The sequence below is a fragment of the Oncorhynchus tshawytscha genome, linkage group LG14 (assembly GCF_018296145.1).
Source record: "Oncorhynchus tshawytscha isolate Ot180627B linkage group LG14, Otsh_v2.0, whole genome shotgun sequence".
Taxonomy (NCBI): Eukaryota; Metazoa; Chordata; class Actinopteri; order Salmoniformes; family Salmonidae; genus Oncorhynchus; species Oncorhynchus tshawytscha.
This window is the reverse complement of record NC_056442.1, coordinates 55,073,775-55,089,859: the sequence shown is the minus strand read 5'-3', so window position 1 is coordinate 55,089,859 and position 16,085 is coordinate 55,073,775. Positions and strand designations below refer to the sequence as shown.

Below are 16,085 nucleotides of genomic sequence, written 5' to 3'. Positions count from 1 at the left end.
CTCAGCTTGCTCCCAGCTGGGACTTATCCACAACGGCAGAGACGTCGAGACTGGGACCTGAAACGCTATGGATATTCCTTTTATGAAAAGAGGATATGACTAGAAAAGCATATTTTGTTAATTGCTACATATTAGTTTTTTGTTTTTTTGGGGGGGGGGGTCATTTTATGACATTTCTCCCATCCTCATAGAGTTATGTTCTGTGACCACAACACACAAAATATATGTTTTTCAAAGTCAGTGAGGTTAGAATTGGACACAACTTTTGTGGAGTGTTATGATGAGTGCCACCAGTTTTTTGTTGTTGTTTCTCCTTCAACGTGTGCGAGAGGACATTACGTTACTGACGGACAGACGGCGACCCGACCGCCCCTCGCATCGAGTGCCTTTCCAAAACAGCTGTTCAAATTTAGTGCCAACCTGAGCGTGTCGCCACAAGACTCCCACAACACGACAATCTACAAAGTTCTTAATTGTTGGACTGTTGGACTGGATAATCTCCTGGGGGAGAAGAAGAAACAATGTGACAACAAGGCTTTTGATAAAGGAATGGTGGTTGTCTTCTTATTTAGGTTTTTTTTGGGGGGGCCTTTTGAAAACTAAGATTTGTTGTTGTTGTTGTAATTTCTCTCATGGGTTTAAATTTAAATACACAGGTACTGGATACTTTTGACTTAACCAAACACTTCTTCCAGACCATTTAAATGAAAGGAATTCTATGTTTTGCCTTTATTTTAAGAAGAAAATGCGATGTACCATTAAAGTCTAACCCGATTGTAAGTTTAATTTCAGACCAGCCTTTTAACAGCTGTCTGTCTGTTTTAAAAATACTTTTAATACAAATTGCATTTTTTTTTAAAACGCCGTTGTTGTGTTTTCTCTCTTTGTAAGTGTGTCTGTTCTCAGGTAAATCAGATCCATTATATTGGGCAGTCTGCTCTCTCTCTCTCTAGGTTACCAGTAGGGCAGTCTGCTCTCTCTCTCTCTAGGTTACCAGTAGGGCAGTCTGCTCTCTCTCTCTCTAGGTTACCAGTAGGGCAGTCTGCTCTCTCTCTAGGTTACCAGTAGGGCAGTCTGCTCTCTCTCTCTCTAGGTTACCAGTAGGGCAGTCTGCTCTCTCTCTAGGTTACCAGTAGGGCAGTCTGCTCTCTCTCTCTCTAGGTTACCAGTAGGGCAGTCTGCTCTCTCTCTCTAGGTTACCAGTAGGGCAGTCTGCTCTCTCTCTCTAGGTTACCAGTAGGGCAGTCTGCTCTCTCTCTCTCTAGGTTACCAGTAGGGCAGTCTGCTCTCTCTCTAGGTTACCAGTAGGGCAGTCTGCTCTCTCTCTAGGTTACCAGTAGGGCAGTCTGCTCTCTCTCTCTCTCTAGGTTACCAGTAGGGCAGTCTGCTCTCTCTCTCTCTAGGTTACCAGTAGGGCAGTCTGCTCTCTCTCTCTCTAGGTTACCAGTAGGGCAGTCTGCTCTCTCTCTCTCTAGGTTACCAGTAGGGCAGTCTGCTCTCTCTCTCTAGGTTACCAGTAGGGCAGTCTGCTCTCTCTCTAGGTTACCAGTAGGGCAGTCTGCTCTCTCTCTCTCTAGGTTACCAGTAGGGCAGTCTGCTCTCTCTCTCTCTAGGTTACCAGTAGGGCAGTCTGCTCTCTCTCTCTCTAGGTTACCAGTAGGGCAGTCTGCTCTCTCTCTCTCTAGGTTACCAGTAGGGCAGTCTGCTCTCTCTCTCTCTAGGTTACCAGTAGGGCAGTCTGCTCTCTCTCTAGGTTACCAGTAGGGCAGTCTGCTCTCTCTCTCTCTAGGTTACCAGTAGGGCAGTCTGCTCTCTCTCTCTCTAGGTTACCAGTAGGGTAGTCTGCTCTCTCTCTCTCTAGGTTACCAGTAGGGCAGTCTGCTCTCTCTCTCTAGGTTACCAGTAGGGCAGTCTGCTCTCTCTCTCTCTAGGTTACCAGTAGGGCAGTCTGCTCTCTCTCTCTAGGTTACCAGTAGGGCAGTCTGCTCTCTCTCTCTAGGTTACCAGTAGGGCAGTCTGCTCTCTCTCTCTCTAGGTTACCAGTAGGGCAGTCTGCTCTCTCTCTCTCTAGGTTACCAGTAGGGCAGTCTGCTCTCTCTCTCTCTAGGTTACCAGTAGGGCAGTCTGCTCTCTCTCTCTCTAGGTTACCAGTAGGGCAGTCTGCTCTCTCTCTCTCTAGGTTACCAGTAGGGCAGTCTGCTCTCTCTCTCTCTAGGTTACCAGTAGGGCAGTCTGCTCTCTCTCTCTCTAGGTTACCAGTAGGGCAGTCTGCTCTCTCTCTCTCTAGGTTACCAGTAGGGCAGTCTGCTCTCTCTCTCTCTAGGTTACCAGTAGGGCAGTCTGCTCTCTCTCTCTCTAGGTTACCAGTAGGGCAGTCTGCTCTCTCTCTCTCTCTAGGTTACCAGTAGGTTACCAGTAGGGCAGTCTGCTCTCTCTCTCTCTAGGTTACCAGTAGGGCAGTCTGCTCTCTCTCTCTCTAGGTTACCAGTAGGGCAGTCTGCTCTCTCTCTCTAGGTTACCAGTAGGGCAGTCTGCTCTCTCTCTCTCTAGGTTACCAGTAGGGCAGTCTGCTCTCTCTCTCTAGGTTACCAGTAGGGCAGTCTGCTCTCTCTCTCTCTAGGTTACCAGTAGGGCAGTCTGCTCTCTCTCTCTCTCTCTCTCTAGGTTACCAGTAGGGCAGTCTGCTCTCTCTCTCTAGGTTACCAGTAGGGCAGTCTGCTCTCTCTCTCTAGGTTACCAGTAGGGCAGTCTGCTCTCTCTCTCTCTAGGTTACCAGTAGGGCAGTCTGCTCTCTCTCTAGGTTACCAGTAGGGCAGTCTGCTCTCTCTCTCTCTAGGTTACCAGTAGGGCAGTCTGCTCTCTCTCTAGGTTACCAGTAGGGCAGTCTGCTCTCTCTCTCTAGGTTACCAGTAGGGCAGTCTGCTCTCTCTCTCTCTAGGTTACCAGTAGGGCAGTCTGCTCTCTCTCTAGGTTACCAGTAGGGCAGTCTGCTCTCTCTCTCTAGGTTACCAGTAGGGCAGTCTGCTCTCTCTCTAGGTTACCAGTAGGGCAGTCTGCTCTCTCTCTAGGTTACCAGTAGGGCAGTCTGCTCTCTCTCTAGGTTACCAGTAGGGCAGTCTGCTCTCTCTCTCTAGGTTACCAGTAGGGCAGTCTGCTCTCTCTCTCTCTAGGTTACCAGTAGGGCAGTCTGCTCTCTCTCTAGGTTACCAGTAGGGCAGTCTGCTCTCTCTCTAGGTTACCAGTAGGGCAGTCTGCTCTCTCTCTCTAGGTTACCAGTAGGGCAGTCTGCTCTCTCTCTCTCTAGGTTACCAGTAGGGCAGTCTGCTCTCTCTCTCTCTAGGTTACCAGTAGGGCAGTCTGCTCTCTCTCTCTCTAGGTTACCAGTAGGGCAGTCTGCTCTCTCTCTCTAGGTTACCAGTAGGGCAGTCTGCTCTCTCTCTCTCCAGTAGGTTACTAGTAGGGCAGTCTGCAGTCTGCTCTCTCTCTAGGTTACCAGTAGGGCAGTCTGCTCTCTCTCTCTCTAGGTTACCAGTAGGGCAGTCTGCTCTCTCTCTCTCTAGGTTACCAGTAGGGCAGTCTGCTCTCTCTCCAGTAGGGCAGTCTGCTCTCTCTCTCTCTAGGTTACCAGTAGGGCAGTCTGCCAGTAGGGCTCTCTCTCTCTCTCTAGGTTACCAGTAGGGCAGTCTGCTCTCTCTCTCTCTAGGTTACCAGTAGGGCAGTCTGCTCTCTCTCTCTCTAGGTTACCAGTAGGGCAGTCTGCTCTCTCTCTAGGTTACCAGTAGGGCAGTCTGCTCTCTCTCTAGGTTACCAGTAGGGCAGTCTGCTCTCTCTCTAGGTTACCAGTAGGGCAGTCACAGCTCAGATGTATAAAAGGTGTCATTGAAAATCTCTGCAGTCAGTGATAGAATGTAGAAATAAGGTGAAAGGTAACACTAAATGTGTCCAACCATGTCTGAGGATGGCGGGAGAAGACGTGGAAACCGGCCACTTGGGGCAACGGTGACCTTCAAGGTTGCAAGGTCGAATCTAGCGATATAAAGTTGTTTTTGATATTGTTGTTTTAACCCTGACCTTAACCATTCAGAGTTAATAACTTAACCATTCAGAGTTAATAACTTAACCATTCAGAGTTAATAACTTAACCATTCAGAGTTAATAACTTAACCATTCGGAGTTAATAACTTAACCATTCGGAGTTAATGCCTGACCTTAACCATTCGGAGTTAATGCCTGACCTTAACCATTCGGAGTTAATGCCTGACCTTAACCATTCGGAGTTAATGCCTGACCTTAACCTTTCGGTGTTAATGCCTGACCTTAACCATTCGGAGTTAATGCCTGACCTTAACCATTCGAGTTAATGCCTGACCTTAACCATTCGGAGTTAATGCCGACCTTAACCATTCAGAGTTAATGCCTGACCTTAACCATTCAGAGTTAATGCCTGACCTTAACCATTCGGAGTTAATGCCTGACCTTAACCTTTCGGTGTTAATGCCTGACCTTAACCATTCGGAGTTAATGCCTGACCTTAACCATTCGGAGTTAATGCCGGACCTTAACCATTCGGAGTTAATGCCGGACCTTGGGTGAACGTCTGATTTGAGACTGAGAGCTGGTAGGTGGGTGAACGTCTGATGTGAGACTGAGAGCTGGTAGGTGGGTGAACGTCTGATGTGAGACTGAGAGCTGGTAGGTGGGTGAACGTCTGATGTGAGACTGAGAGCTGGTAGGTGGGTGAACGTCTGATGTGAGACTGAGAGCTGGTAGGTGGGTGTCACTATGAAGGAGTAATGGAGGTGTGTTAGGGTGATGGACAGTGAGGCTGAGCTAGGTGGGTGTTTACAAACAGGGATTAATCTGCCCTGTTCTGGGCTGATTGCAGAGCGGTCTGTTCTGGGCTGATTGCAGAGCGGTCTGTTCTGGGCTGACTGCAGAGCGGTCTGTTCTGGGCTGACTGCAGAGCGGTCTGTTCTGGGCTGACTGCAGAGCGGTCTGTTCTGGGCTGACTGCAGAGCGGTCTGTTCTGGGCTGACTGCAGAGCGGTCTGTTCTGGGCTGACTGCAGAGCGGTCTGTTCTGGGCTGACTGCAGAGCGGTCTGTTCTGGGCTGACTGCAGAGCGGTCTGTTCTGGGCTGATTGCAGAGCGGTCTGTTCTGGGCTGACTGCAGTGTCTGTAGACTGAGAGAGAGTGTGTGTTTGCCTGTGTCTGTAAACAGAGAGAGTGTGTGTTTGCCTGTGTCTGTAGACTGAGAGAGAGTGTGTGTTTGCCTGTGTCTGTAGACTGAGAGAGAGAGAGTGTGTGTTTACCTGTGTCTGTAGACTGAGAGAGACTGTGTGTTTGCCTGTGTCTGTAGACTGAGAGAGAGTGTGTGTTTGCCTGTGTCTGTAGACAGAGAGAGAGAGTGTGTGTTTGCCTGTGTCTGTAGACTGAGAGAGACTGTGTGTTTGCCTGTGTCTGTAGACTGAGAGAGAGTGTGTGTTTGGCTGTGTCTGTAGACTGAGAGAGACTGTGTGTTTGGCTGTGTCTGTAGACTGAGAGAGAGTGTGTGTTTGCCTGTGTCTGTAGACTGAGAGAGACTGTGTGTTTGGCTGTGTCTGTAGACTGAGAGAGACTGTGTGTTTGCCTGTGTCTGTAGACTGAGAGAGACTGTGTGTTTGCCTGTGTCTGTAGACTGAGAGAGACTGTGTGTTTGGCTGTGTCTGTAGACTGAGAGAGACTGTGTGTTTGGCTGTGTCTGTAGACTGAGAGAGAGTGTGTGTTTGCCTGGCATTTTACATGAATTGTTCTGTTATTTTTTTTTTATCTCTGTTTTTCTCATTAGCTGCACAATTCTCTCACTTAGTTGTTAGTTGCTACCTTCAAAACTGTCTGGTCTATCGCAGTTTCAGGTAGGCTAGCATTTAGCCCGTTGCTGTGCTAGAGTGCATCTCCTTGCTTAAGGAATGGCTTGTAGCCTCTCAGGCTTCAGACAGCTAAAACACAACCAGACAGATAGTCAGATAGGTCACCGTGTGCTACAGAGTTGTAGGTGGATATCTGCACCAGTCTTCCCACTCTGCGCTGCCTCACTTAAAGGGAAACGAGGAAACCTCGTCCGTTGTACAACTGAATGCATTCAACTGAAACGTGTCTTTTAACCCAACCTCTCTGAATCAAGCACTCGCTGTGGTGTAAACATCTGATGGCAGAATAATATTTTCCTTTGCAGAGAAAAGGACTAGATTGTGTGTCAGGCCAGAGTTCCTGTTTTTCTCTTGATTCATCCATCTCTGCCTTTTTTTCAGAGAGGAAAAGGGGAAGGTTTTCACTTCCTCTCCTCCGTTACCAAACATGGATCTGTTGAGTGGTGTGAACGGTTCAGAGCTGTCTTGGTTAGAACACGTATGTGAGTTTTCTAACGTTGTAAATAATTTGTTACAGTGTAGTGTAGCCTAACAGTGTGGAGCCTATGTACTCTGCACTGTGAAGTGGGACACATTCTATACAGTACCTTTTGTGTTTGTTTTGTGTTACATTCTGAGAGCCCCGCCCCCAACCCCGCATGTTTGGACTTTTCAGCCAACAGGAAGTGTTCATGAGGTTTACACACGGTCTGCATTTTCTCATTGTCCTGCTGGTCATGGGAGGTGGTCATGTGATGTGGTTTCCATGGTTTGGGGGACATGTAGAAGTGGTATGAGTGGCCATCTTTCTCCTTCTTAGCCTCAGGCTAGTTCTGTAGCTGGAGGTCAGGCTGCTCTAGTGATAGTGTTTGGTTCCTAATCACTTTCTCTCTCTCTCTTTCTCTCTCTCTCTCTCTCTCTCTCTTTTTTTCCCCCAAGGCCATACAAGTTGATTTTTGTCCAACTAGATGTTAGCTTTAATGAATATGCCTTGCCGTTGTCTTCCCTGCTCCTGTCACGCTCGTTGATTAACCAATGGCCTTTTCTCATTTGTGCAGAAGTTTGTCCTCTGCTCCATCCTCTCTCCTCCGTGACGTGGTGGAGGAGATTTGTTAGTAGGTGAACAGAAGAGAGTCCTTCCCTCGATAGCCACCTTTCATCGAGGATAGTCGTGTGGATCCTACCATGGAATAGTTTTAAAATCTTTGATTCAACTTTTGTTTTGTTGGAGGAGAAATGCATGTTTAAAAACAACCGTTGTATCTATAAAATGTCTGCCACAACTAGTAAAATTTGTTTTTACCATTTTACATGTATGTGTATATATATATATATGTGTGTGTGTGTGTCAAAATGTTTAGTGAGCTCCTATATAAGGAAATCAGTCAATTGAAATAGATCCATGGGTGCAATCAGAATGAGTTTTTCCCCACAAAAGGGCTTTATTACAGACTGAGATACTCCTCAGATTCATCAGCTGTCCAGGTGGCTGCTCTCAGAAGATCCAGCAGGTGAAGAAGCCACATGTGGAGGTCCTGGGCTGGTGTGGTTACACCTGGTTGTGATGCCGCATGGATGTACTGCCAAATTCTCTAAAATAAACATTAATTTCTCTGTCAACGGCTCTGGTGGACATTCCTGCAGTCAGCATGCCAATTGCATGCTCCCTTAACTTGAGACATCTGTAGAATTGTGTTGTGTGAAAAAGAAGAATTGTAGAATTGTGTGTTTTATTGTCCCCAGCACAAGGTTCACCTGTGTAATGATCATGATGTTTAATCTTCTTTGTAATTTGCCACACCTGTCAGGTGGATGGATTATCTTGGCAAAGGAGAAATGTTCACTATCAGGGACGTAAACACATTAGTGCACAACATTTGAGAAATACACTTTTTGTGCGTTTGGCAAAATTCTGGGATCTTTTATTTCAGCTCATGAAACATGGGACCAACACTTTACATGTGGTGTTTATATTTTTGATCAGTGTGTTTTGGGATCCACCCCTGTAAATGCCATTTGCCTGATGACGTGTGAGTGGACAAGGAGTCTCATTTCCTACGATCACATTTTTTTAACCTCCGTTCCCTCTCCTCGATGACCTCTGACCTTTTTCGAAAGGAGGCGGGAGAGGACACAGGAATTTGAGCGAAACCAATTGAGAAAAGGCCAATGTGTTGCAGTTCCACACACGAGCTTAATCCAAGGTGGCTCAAACGCTGCTTGCTGCATCGATGCACATTCCTTCTATGTCTCCTAGCTAGAATGTAACTGGTTTCTGAACTGTGCACACCCATAGCTCTGAGCCCGTTGCTCGGCTCTGTGGTCCTGAGTATCTGCTGGGAGAAGCTGCATCTTGCCCTTAACCACGAGTCCAGGGTCAGATAGGTTCTTATCTCATGTAGTGGCCAACGCTATGACTGGGAGGTGGGATTTCTGATTGTAGATGTTGAATCTGTTGCAGAGGCTAGCAGTCACAGAGGAAGTGTTGCAGTAGAAAGTGGGTGGGTGGGTGGGTGGGTGTGTATTTGACAGTTCCATTTTTTTTACATGGTTCTTAATCACCATATAGACTCCTCTTTGAATTAGAGGGTGCTCTTTGTCTCTGGACGTCACTGGGTTATTTTGAGTTTGGGTTGTGTCTGTGGCGTATGTTGAGGCCAATGTGCAGTGTGTGTTCGTGTCTTTTTATCGTTCTGTTCTAGCTACATTTTAAAATTAGACCTACATGCAGAATTGTTGTCAGATGTTGACCAGATGTCTTCTGGTTTAGTTTTTTAGTGGTGCTGTCAGAACACTGAACGCTGTCACTTTCTCCCTCGCTGACACTTTCTCCCTCGCTGTCTCTTTCTCCCTCGCTGACACTTTCTCCCTCGCTGACACTTTCTCCCTCGCTGACACTTTCTCCCTCGCTGTCTCATTCTCCCCCGCTGTCACTTTCTCCCTCGCTGACACTTTCTCCTCGCTGTCACTTTCTCCCTCGCTGTCTCATTCTCCCTCGCTGTCACTTTCTCCCTCGCTGTCTCATTCTCCCTCGTTGTCTCTTTCTCCCTCTCTGTCTCATTCTCCCTCGTTGTCACTTTCTCCCTCGTTGTCTCCTTCTCCCTCTCTGTCTCCTTCTCCCTCGTTGTCTCTTTCTCCCTCGCTGCCTCATTCTCCCTCGCTGCCTCATTCTCCCTCGCTGTCTCTTTCTCCCTCGCTGTCTCTACCCCTCTCCCCCTCGCTGTCTCTTTCTCCCTCTCTGTCTCATTCTCCCTCGTTGTCTCTTTCTCCCTCGCTGTCTCTTTCTCCCTCGCTGCCTCTTTCTCCCTCGCTGCCTCTTTCTCCCTCGCTCCTCTTTCTCCCTCGCTGCCTCTTTGTCCCTCGCTGCCTTTTTCTCCCTCGCTGTCTCTTTCTCCCTCGCTGTCACTTTGTCCCTCGCTGCCTCTTTCTCCCTCGCTGCCTCTTTCTCCCTCGCTGCCTCTTTCTCTCCTCGCTGCCTCTTCTCCCTCGCTGCCTCTTTCTCATTCGCTGCCTCTTTCTCCCTCGCTGTCTCTTTCTCCCTCGCTGCCTCTTTCTCATTCGCTGCCTCTTTCTCATTCGCTGCCTCTTTCTCCCTCACTGCCTCTTTCTCCCTCGCTGTCTCTACCCGTCTCCCTTTCCCCCTCGCTGTCTCTTTCTCCCTCTCTGCCTCTTTCTCCCTCGCTGTCTTTCTCATTCGCTGCCTCTTTCTCCCTCGCTGCCTCTTTCTCCCTCGCTGTCTCTTTCTCATTCGCTGCCTCTTTCTCCCTCGCTGCCTCTTTCTCCCTCGCTGCCTCTTTCTCCCTCGCTGCCTCTTTCTCCCTCGCTGCCTCTTTCTCCCTCGCTGCCTCTTTCTCCCTCGCTGTCTCTTTCTCATTCGCTGCCTCTTTCTCCCTCGCTGCCTCTTTCTCCCTCGCTGTCTCATCCTCCCTCGCTGCCTCTACCCCTCTCCCTTTCCCTCTCGCCCTCTTTCTCTGTGTAGCACAGTGCAGGTTACTTGACACTCCTAATTAGAAAATATTAATTGAAAGTGACTATCTTCATTGTGTGCTTCTTTCAATATTTAACCTTTGATTTTCTGATTTTAGTGTAGTTGGGGGGGGCATTGCCATGGTTTCATGTCCTGAGTGACAACACCATTTCAACATTGGAGCCATGTCTCTGCTGTTAGTCTTGCTTGTAGTGAGGGGTAACCTTGGAGTGAGGGGTAACCTTGGAGTGAGGGCTGAACCTTGGAGTGAGGGCTGAACCTTGGAGTGAGGGCTGAACCTTGGAGTGAGGGCTGAACCTTGGAGTGAGGGCTGAACCTTGGAGTGAGGGGTAACCTTGGAGTGAGGGCTGAACCTTGGAGAGAGGGCTGAACCTTGGAGTGAGGGCTGAACCTTGGAGTGAGGGCTGAACCTTGGAGTGAGGGGTGAACTCGTGACCACACACATTAGGATGGTTATTTTACTCTCTGTTAAACACACATTCTCCCACACTCTGTCAACACACACAGGTACACTCCCACTCTCTCGTAAGACCAAACACACAGACACACAGTTATTCCTCTCCTCGGGGAAACGGGCTGTTGGCTCTTGGCAGAGTTTCTTTAGTCTACTGATTTTCATTTCCTAATCATTGCTTTAATCACCAGTCTTACTGCCATCTCATTCAGCTGTGTTATACTTTTGAACTGAGACAGTGAAAGCAGTGAAGCCCACTTGGAGCTGAGTTAATAAGAGGGAGTGAAGAATGAGTTTAGATAAGGCTGTTCCCAAATGGTGGGTGGATCATGGCCAAGTCTTGTTGGGTCAGAGGCTCGTCTAAGGACCGAGTTGTGGTTACAATTTGATGGGTCATCAGAAAACTGAAAGAGTTTTAGGTGGGTCATAATGATAGTTGCTCTAGGATCACCTTACCCACCACAAAATCCTAACCTTTATTATTAGGGGGTGGGGGGGTTGCAAAACTGACTTGGGATCAGCCCCTGATGGGCATCTTGACAATACTTGAGGTTTGTTCAGGGTGCAACTTTCCACTTCTGATTTTACAGACGGGGACTTTGGTGAATTCCTGTCATTTTTGTCATTCCTCTATCTACTGTCAGAACATGTCTGGTACACACAGCATGTCCTCACTGCTGAGAGAGAGAAGAGGGGAAGGGAGAGAGGAGAGGGAAGGGAGAGAGGGAGGAGGAGAGAGAAAAGGGGAAAGGAGAGGGGAAGGGAGAGAGGAGAGAAAGGAGGGGAAAGGGGAGGAGGGAGAGAGGGAGGAGAGGAGGAGAGGGAGGAGGAGGGAGGAAGGGAGAGAGGAGAGGAGAGAGGGAGGAGGAGAGAGGGGGAAAGGAGGAGGAGGGAGGAAAGGAGAGAGAGGGATGAGGAGAGGGGAAAGGAGGAGAGGAGAGGAGGGGGAGGAAAGGAGAGAGGAGGGGGAGGAGAGGGAGAGGGGGAGGAGGGGAGGAGAGAGGGAGAGGAGAGGGAGGAGAGAGAGAGGAGAGAGGGAAGGAGAAAGAGAGGAGATGAGAGGGGACAGGAGGAGGAAAGAGAGAGAGAGAGAGGGAGAGGAGAGGGGGAAAGGAGAAAGAGAGGAGAGGAGAGGGGACAGGAGAGAGGAGGACAGGAGAGAGAGGAAAGGAGGGGACAGGAGAGAGAGAGAGGAGGAGAGACAGGAGAGAGAGAGAGAGGAGAGGGGACAGGAGAGAAGAGAGGAGAGAGAGAGAGGAGGGGACAGGAGACAGGAGAGAGGAGGAGAGGGGAGGAGAGAGGAGAGGGAGACAGGAGAGGGGGGACAGGAGAGAGAGGGGGACAGGAGTGAGAGAGGAAAGGAGAGGGGACAGGAGTGAGAGAGGAAAGGAGAGGGGACAGGAGTGAGAGAGGAAAGGAGAGGGGACAGGAGTGAGAGAGGAAAGGAGAGGGGACAGGAGAGAGAGAGGAAAGGAGAGGGGACAGGAGAGAGAGAGGAAAGGAGAGGGGACAGGAGAAAGAGAGGGGACAGGAGAGAGAGGGGGAAAGGAGAAAGAGAGGAGAGGAGAGGGGACAGGAGAGAGGAGAGGGGACAGGAGAGAGGAGAGGGGACAGGAGAGAGAGGGGGAAAGGAGAAAGAGAGGAGAGGAGAGGGGACAGGAGTGAGAGAGGAAAGGAGAGGGGACAGGAGAGAGAGAGGGAGAAAGGAGAGGGGACAGGAGAAAGAGAGGAGAGGGGACAGGAGAGGGGACAGGAGAGGAGGGAGGAGGAGAGGGGAGAGGAGAGGGGACAGGAGAGAGGGGAGGAGGAGGAGGAGGGAGGAAGGGAGAGAGATCTGGCATTTACCTTGAGAGGGAGGAGGAGAGAGGGGGGGAAAGGAGAGGGGAGAGAGGAGGGAGGAAAGGAGAGAGATCTGGCATTTACCTTGAGAGGGAGGAGGAGAGAGGGGGAAAGGAGAGGGGAAGGGAGAGGGGAGAGAGGAGGGAGGAAAGGAGAGAGATCTGGCATTTACCTTGAGAGGGAGGAGGAGAGAGGGAGGGCGGAGGAGAGAGAGATCTGGCATTTACCTTGAGAGGGAGGAGGAGAGAGAGAGATCTGGCATTTACCTTGAGAGGGAGGAGGAGAGAGGGCGGAGGAGAGAGAGATCTGGCATTTACCTTGAGAGGGAGGAGGAGAGAGAGATCTGGCATTTACCTTGAGAGGGAGGAGGAGAGAGAGATCTGGCATTTACCTTGAGAGGGAGAGTTGAATAGATCGACTTGAGATGATTCTTCTAGGCAGAAAGTCAAACCCAGTGATACAGAATTGTTACAGTACTCCCTGGATCTAACCCAGTGATACAGAATTGTTACAGTACTCCCTGGATCTAACCCAGTGATACAGAATTGTTACAGTACTCCCTGGATCTAACCCAGTGATACAGAATTGTTACAGTACTCCCTGGATCTAACCCAGTGATACAGAATTGTTACAGTACTCCCTGGATCTAACCCAGTGATACAGAATTGTTACAGTACTCCCTGGATCTAACCCAGTGATACAGAATTGTTACAGTACTCCCTGGATCTAACCCAGTGATACAGAATTGTTACAGTACTACCTGGATCTAACCCAGTGATACAGAATTGTTACAGTACTCCCTGGATCTAACCCAGTGATACAGAATTGTTACAGTACTCCCTGGATCTAACCCAGTGATACAGAATTGTTACAGTACTCCCTGGATCTAACCCAGTGATACAGAATCAGACAGACTACCTATGAGGTTCCCACAGTACCATTACAGTTTCCATAGGAACTGAGCAGATCATGTATCTCTTGTGAAAATTTGGTGTTTACTTTTCTTTTAAACTTTTGCTGCCGTTTTTCTGTTCTGCTTCTATGCAGGCTGTATGTGCAGTTGTGGAAGCCAGAGTGGGGTTTCTCTCTTAAATGACAGAGTAGTATCTCTGCTGTGAGATTATTAGGGAGTGGTCTCTTAAATGACAGAGTAGTATCTCTGCTGTGAGATTACTAAGGAGTGGTCTCTTAAATGACAGAGTAGTATCTCTGCTGTGAGATTACTAAGGAGTGGTCTCTCATGTGAGATTATTAAGGAGTGGTCTCTGCTGTGAGAGTATTAGGGAGTGGTCTCTCATGTGAGATTATTAAGGAGTGGTCTCTGCTGTGAGATTATTAAGGAGTGGTCTCTCATGTGAGATTATTAAGGAGTGGTCTCATGTGAGATTATTAAGGAGTGGTCTCTCATGATGAGATTATTACAGACTAGTATGGTCTCTGCTGTGAGATTATTAAGGAGTGGTCTCTCATGTGAGATTATTAAGGAGTGGTCTCTGCTGTGAGATTACTAAGGGGTGGTCTCTCATGTGAGATTATTAAGGAGTGGTCTCTCATGTGAGATTATTAAATGACAGAGTGGTCTCTGCTGTGAGATTATTAAGGAGTGGTCTCTGCTGTGAGAGTATTAGGGAGTGGTCTCTCATGTGAGATTATTAAGGAGTGGTCTCTGCTGTGAGATTATTAAGGAGTGGTCTCTGCTGTGAGATTATTAAGGAGTGCTCTCATGTGAGATTATTAAGGAGTGCTCTCTGCTGTGAGATTATTAAGGAGTGGTCTCTCATGTGAGATTATTAAGGAGTGGTCTCTGCTGTGAGATTATTAAGGAGTGCTCTCTGCTGTGAGAGTATTAGGGAGTGGTCTCTCATGTGAGATTATTAAGGAGTGCTCTCTGCTGTGAGATTATTAAGGAGTGCTCTCTGCTGTGAGATTATTAAGGAGTGCTCTCTGCTGTGAGATTATTAGGGAGTGGTCTCTCATGTGAGATTATTAAGGAGTGGTCTCTGCTGTGAGATTACTAAGGAGTGGTCTCTCATGTGAGATTATTAAGGAGTGGTCTCTCATGTGAGATTATTAAGGAGTGGTCTCTGCTGTGAGATTATTAAGGAGTGGTCTCTGCTGTGAGATTACTAAGGAGTGGTCTCTGATGTGAGATTATTAAGGAGTGGTCTCTCATGTGAGATTATTAAGGAGTGGTCTCTGCTGTGAGATTATTAAGGAGTGGTCTCTCATGTGAGATTATTAAGGAGTGGTCTCTGCTGTGAGATTATTAAGGAGTGGTCTCTGCTGTGAGAGTATTAGGGAGTGGTCTCTCATGTGAGATTATTAAGGAGTGCTCTCTGCTGTGAGATTATTAAGGAGTGGTCTCTGCTGTGAGATTATTAAGGAGTGCTCTCTGCTGTGAGAGTATTAGGGAGTGGTCTCTCATGTGAGATTATTAAGGAGTGCTCTCTGCTGTGAGATTATTAAGGAGTGGTCTCTCATGTGAGATTATTAAGGAGTGGTCTCTGCTGTGAGATTATTAAGGAGTGGTCTCTGCTGTGAGAGTATTAGGGAGTGGTCTCTCATGTGAGATTATTAAGGAGTGGTCTCTGCTGTGAGATTACTAAGGAGTGGTCTCTCATGTGAGATTATTAAGGAGTGGTCTCTCATGTGAGATTATTAAGGAGTGGTCTCTGCTGTGAGATTATTAAGGAGTGGTCTCTGCTGTGAGATTACTAAGGAGTGGTCTCTCATGTGAGATTATTAAGGAGTGGTCTCTCATGTGAGATTATTAAGGAGTGGTCTCTGCTGTGAGATTACTAAGGAGTGGTCTCTCATGTGAGATTATTAAGGAGTGGTCTCTGCTGTGAGATTACTAAAGAGTGGTCTCTCATGTGAGATTATTAAGGAGTGGTCTCTCATGTGAGATTATTAAGGAGTGGTCTCTGCTGTGAGATTATTAAGGAGTGGTCTCTCATGTGAGATTATTAAGGAGTGGTCTCTCATGTGAGATTATTAAGGAGTGGTCTCTGCTGTGAGATTATTAAGGAGTGGTCTCTCATGTGAGATTATTAAGTGTGAGAGTGGTCTCTCATGTGAGATTATTAAGGAGTGGTCTCTGCTGTGAGATTATTAAGGAGTGGTCTCTCATGTGAGATTATTAAGGAGTGGTCTCTCATGTGAGATTATTAAGTGTGAGAGTGGTCTCTCATGTGAGATTATTAAGGAGTGGTCTCTCGTGAGATTATTAAGGAGTGGTCTCTCATGTGAGATTATTAACTGTGAGAGTGGTATTGAGAATTCTGGCTTTTGAGAAGAAGAAAAATTGCCAAAACAAGTGACTTCCTGCCTTTTTTAGTTTTTGTTCCTGTTTGTGTGAATCCCTGTGTTTACATGTCATGTTTGTGAATGAGAATTTCCTGTTAGGGATCAGTTTAGTCAGAGGAAATGGTCTCGTTGGTGAGTCATTTTGATCTTTATCTCCTCTATTTGGAAAATACACGTTTTCAGGATTCTATCAAATCAAATGTATTTATAACGCCCTTTTCTATATTGTCAGATGTCACAAAGTGTTTATACAGAAACCCAGCCTAAAACCCCAAACAGAAACCAATGCAGATGTGGAAGCACAGTGGCTAGGAAAAACTGCTTAGAAAGGCAGAAACCTAGGAAAAAACCTAGAGAGGAACCAAGCTCTGAGGAGTGGACAGTCCTCTTCTGGCTGTGCCGGGTGGAGATTATAAACCTAGAGAGGAACAAGGCTCTGAGGGGTGGACAGTCCTCTTCTGGCTGTGCCGGGTGGAGATTATAAACCTAGAGAGGAACCAGGCTCTGAGGGGTGGACAGTCCTCTTCTGGCTGTGCCGGGTGGAGATTATAAACCTAGAGAGGAACCAGGCTCTGAGGGGTGGACAGTCCTCTTCTGGCTGTGCCGGGTGGA

General features: G+C 47.9%; 1 protein-coding gene across 3 annotated transcripts in view; it reads left to right on the top strand.

Moving 5' to 3' along the window:
- The window catches only part of LOC112235535 (ras-related protein Rap-2b), an 8,735-nt gene extending 1,456 nt beyond the window's left edge, over positions 1–7,279 (top strand). For 2 of the 3 annotated variants that reach the window (XM_024403991.2, XM_024403990.2), the window contains exon 2: positions 1–865. This exon is cut by the window's left edge. The gene's annotated coding sequence lies outside the window, so the exon portion shown is untranslated. Of the gene's footprint in view, positions 866–6,944 lie in introns of those variants that run through there. The other variant, XM_024403992.2, reaches the window with a different exon arrangement.
- Positions 7,280–16,085: the final 8,806 nt, after the last annotated feature.